This window comes from Corvus kubaryi, unplaced genomic scaffold (genome assembly GCF_017639235.1).
Source record: "Corvus kubaryi isolate FWS band 111438036 unplaced genomic scaffold, C.kubaryi_AGA036_p1.0 61958, whole genome shotgun sequence".
Taxonomy (NCBI): Eukaryota; Metazoa; Chordata; class Aves; order Passeriformes; family Corvidae; genus Corvus; species Corvus kubaryi.
The window spans coordinates 1,310-5,968 of record NW_024581427.1 but is presented as its reverse complement, the minus strand read 5'-3'; the positions used below and the strand labels follow the sequence as shown (position 1 = coordinate 5,968).

Sequence of the window (4,659 nt, the reverse complement as noted above, 5' to 3'; positions counted from 1 at the left end):
GTTTTCTGAAAGGAGTAAATGCCATTCAAATTTGTGCAGAGAAGGGTTTGCTAAACTCCTTTTTTTTTTTTTTTTCCCTTTATTTTTTCCACATATAAAGTATTTCTAAGTTATAAAATATACAGTCCAAGCCTGAAGTCTAGGGCTTTCTAGTGGAAATCACTGATCTAAATTTACTCCTTTTAGATTTGCTTGAATGTGCTTTGATGAGACGCTGTTTTGGTGTTTAACTGCATATGAGCGGATAATTCTGGACATGTAAATAAAAGCATATTGCATGTGGGGAAAAGCATCATATCTCGTTGTAAATGATGAATCACTTAGTGCAGAGACAACTTATCCTTTATTTTTTCATAGGGGGATGGAAAAAATAGTCATTTCATTTCATCCATCTATCTATCTATCTATCTATCCATGCATCCATCCATCCATCCATCTACTAAAATAACAGATATATGCACTGCATAATACGCATATTTAATCCCTCTGTATCAACATATGTATGTGTAAATGTATAACTAGATTCACAAATATGCATTTAAATGCACTCCTATATAAATTGACCAGGTTTGCATGCACATGTGCATATGTAACATGTAGTCTCCATGTACCTACATGTGGAAGAATATATTTAATTTACATATATAAATGTGGCAACTAATATGTCTATACATGGGAAAAAGTTGCCTGTTCGGAGCTATATGTGTGTATAGGTGCCTGTATGTATAAATCTGTGTACGTGCAGCTGCGTGTATGTATATATTTTGTATGCCTGCATATAAGTCTGTATATGTGTGTATATGTCTATATCTAGTCACATATATGTCTGTAGCTATATGTAACTATGTAACAGATAATGTTTTTTACTATCCGATTGAGGTAGGCTTCTGCAGCCTATTGTTTCAGACAACAGATATAAGTTGCGATGGAAGAGGAACGTCGGATTTGGTGTCTGTCCCCCATTTCCAATTATAGATGGATCATTACAGACAGAGAAGTACTGAGAATCCAGACATCTGCTCTTCACATGAATGCACTCACCTCCTAGAGAACAGCCTGCCATCATGCTCTGGAAACTGGTTGAAAATGTCAAGTATGAAGATATCTATGAGGTGAGTATATAATATGCATATGAGTAAGAGAGTATATGTATATTTAAATATACATCTAGCATATAGATACAGGCATGGCTATATAATACTTATATAGTTCTACATATACATCCAGGCAGAAATAGAGACATACACCAGCACACACCAATATAGAGACGGGAAACTGATAGTAAATGCTTAAATGCTTATTTATTTGCATATTTGTATTCAGCATGCCAAGTCCTAAACTTTTTTTTTTTTTAAGGAAAAGCTGTTTGATGCGATTTAAAACATCAAAGAAATGATCTGGGGATTGGAATGAGGCAACTTAAAGGCAAGAGTTTGATTGTTTAGACCTCCAATTAGATATAATTCGATTAAATATGGACAAATGTTGAGGAAAATTTAAAGAAAATAGAGAAAATAGAAGAGAAACACAATCCGGTATTCAGGGACTGGATGCATTTCTTTCTTTTATTTTTTATTTTGCAATTCCAAGCTCAGCTCAACCTGAATATGGATTTTTTTTTTCTTGTTTTAACAATCGGATACGTCTTTTACGACTTTTTATACCTCTACACCAGTAGACAAGATGTGCATGTGTACATATACTGGCATTAATTAAGCGGCACATACATTCTTGTGCGTGTGTGAGTTCACACACCCGAACCGATACAGTCGAGGGCAGCTCCGCGTAGTCCGCGGGCACGAAAAGTTGTGAGCTTTATCCAGACCTTATTTTCGAGGTCAAAAAGCAAACCAAGGGGGGAGAAAAAAAAAATCACAGCTCAAATACTGCGAAACCTTTCTTAATTTTGTATGGTTCCCTGAGCCGGATCTTTCCCAAAAGGGCTCCGCGAATGTGTTCCTTGTAAGTTAAACCAGCGTGCGGGATTTGCTCAGAAACGGGGGAAAAAAAAAAAAAAAAAAAAAAAAAAAAAAAGAAAGAAAAAGATGAGTGAGGAATGGTGCTCCACAAAATCGTATTTTATTTTTTTTCTGTTGTTTGTATTTTTTAATTGAGTGGGAGGCGTTTGCACGGCGATCATGGGGGGAGATTTTCAGAAGGGCGCAATCTGCCACCTCCAGCGCGGGAGCTGCTCCGTGGGCAGGCAGCCGGGCAGGGACCGGGGACCGGGAAGGGGCCGGGGACAAGGAAGGGACCGGGGACAGGACAGGGACCGGGGATGGACTGGGTGCTGAGCAGGGACCGAGCAGGGGCTGGGGAGGGGCTGGGGATCGAGCCGGGAGCAGCGACAGGGCAAGGACCGGGGACTGAACAGGGGCCGGAAAAGGACTGGGCGCTAAGCAGGGACCGGGGACCGGACAGGGACTGGGAACCGGACAGGAGCCGGGGTGGGACCGGGCAGCCACCGGGCACCGGGCAAGGACAGGGCAGGGGCTGGGTAGGGGCTGAGAGGAGAGAGAGGATACCGAGCGAGGGGCTGGCTGCTGGGCAGGGACCGGGGATCGGGCAGTGGATGTGTACTGGGACGGGGACGGGCAGGAGCCGGACAGGGGCTGGGGATCGGGAAGCGGCCGGAGCCCGCCGGGGAAGCGCCGTCGGGGCCGCCCCAGCCCCAGCCCCGCCGCGCCGCCCGCAGCCCTCCCCTCCGGGAGCGCCTTGGCACTTACAGAGGGGAAACTCCCGGGAAAAGCGCAGAAAGAGACCCAGGCAAGGTACAGCTCCGGCTGCTCCCGGCCGGAGAAAGAACGGGATGGAGGGAAGCGGGGTGGGGACCCGCCGGCCGCACGGGAGAAATGTCTCCACTCCCAAAAGCTGCCGTCAAGCTAATTATCATTGGCAAAAGCCGGCATCTGCAGAAGGAGCAGAGAATGAGCACACACGTGTGCGTGTGTGTGTGTGCCTGTGTGTGTGCTTGTGTCCCCGCGTGTCCCCAGCCCGCTGAGCCCTCGCTGCCTTTCCCTCCCCATCTCCAGGCGCAGCCCGGCCATTGTCTCTGCCCGCAGCAGCAGGCGACAAAACATCTCCCCTCCCTGCTTGCCGAGGTCGGGGATGAGGGCTTTTTTTCCACCCTGCTTTTGATGGGGGGGGGTTTAAGGCTCTGTGGATTTACGGACACCCGCGTTTGTAGATTGCCGTGGGAGAGAAGAGTTGGGGGAGCGGTTGGGTGGGATTTGGCTGCGGGCAGGGTATATCCTAACTTGGGGATGCTCTCCAGGGCATTTTGCAACGTGTAGCCTTACCAGAAAAAAAAAAAAAGGAAAAAAAAAAAAAAAAAAAAAAAAAGGGGAAAAAATTGCTGTCTTTTTTTAAAGAGCTGAAACTCTCTAGATTTATGTTAAAAAATATTTCGGTCTCTTCTTTCCGATTTATAATTAACAACACGATGGTAGAGGCGTCAGCCACTTAAACTGAATCTGTTCTTAAAACAAAAGTGTGTGTGTGTGTGTGTGTGCGGGGGGGCAGCTCTGGGAAGTGTGAGTCTATTTAGGAAGGAACGTAAGTTGAACTTTAACAGAAATGGCAGACAGTCCAGTTGAACGGGTTCCTGCAACATCAAAAAGGTTTTATATCGCCCCTGGCTTTGCCTCAAAACTATAAATTTACTATCCTTTAAAATTCTCTCCATGCATTTCACATTTGGGTGGAAATCGTGAGATCTATGTACGTATATATATATATATATTTTTTTTTTTTTTCATATCGGGCAGTAGAAACAGGATTCAGAAAAAAAAAAAAGAAGTGGAGCCCAACTTAACGCAGATTCAAGTATTTATTTGGGTATTGAGAATAAATAAGCTCTGTAACACGCACCAGAAAGGCTTAATCTTCGCTGTAAACAGACATATATTACAGTGACTGCACGTTTCTTCTTCCATTCTTTTAAAAATTACCAAAAAAAAAAAAAAAATTAGAAAAGCCTCTTTTTTCTTCATGATTTGCTTAAAAACCCCAACAACAAACTGCAAGAACAAAAGCACCAAAGGCAATCAATTCCTCGTATTAGGAATGTATAATTAAATATATATTAAAACAAAAAGGAAATATGTTTTCTTCTCCTTCTCCTCCTTCTTCTTCTTCTTCTTCTTTTTCTTCTTCTTCTTCTTTTTCTTCTTCTTCTTCTCCTTCTTCTCCTTCTTCTTTTTCTTCTTCTGAGCCTCTAGCGTTGCTTCATCTCACTTCCTTGCTTCAGCTCAGCAGTGTCTACTTTCCGCATCTTCCTCCGTTCGAGTTAATTGAAGTTCTGCCTCTTCCTCGCTAAACTTTTTCCCCCCTCTCCCTCTCCCCAAACTCTGCCTCTGCCAGCCCCCCTCGTCTGATTACATCTAGTAATTCTCCACTGAATGAACGTCATTTACAATAGTAGGGGAGCTCTCGAGCTGGCTGCCAGCTTCACGCTCCATTTGGTCCTGCATTCTCCCTTTAAAGTAGTCGTGTAATATTAATAGTCATGAATATCAATTATTATGAGGCGGTGTAGAGAAGGAAAGGGAGGAAGGGGTAGCGGAGCAGTCTGAGCCTAGCCTTGGGTTGAAGAGGATTGTATTTGGGAGCTCAAAGGCGAAAAAAAAAAAAAAAAAAAAAAACCAACCAAAAAAAAAA

At 43.7% G+C, this 4,659-nt stretch overlaps 1 long non-coding RNA gene across 1 annotated transcript in view; it reads left to right on the top strand.

Moving 5' to 3' along the window:
• Positions 1 to 270: 270 nt before the first annotated feature.
• The window catches only part of LOC121672411, a 5,158-nt gene continuing 769 nt past the window's right edge, over positions 271 to 4,659 (top strand). The window contains exon 1 of the long non-coding RNA XR_006018878.1: positions 271 to 1,112. This is a non-coding gene — a long non-coding RNA (uncharacterized LOC121672411). The remainder of the gene's footprint in view (positions 1,113 to 4,659) is intronic.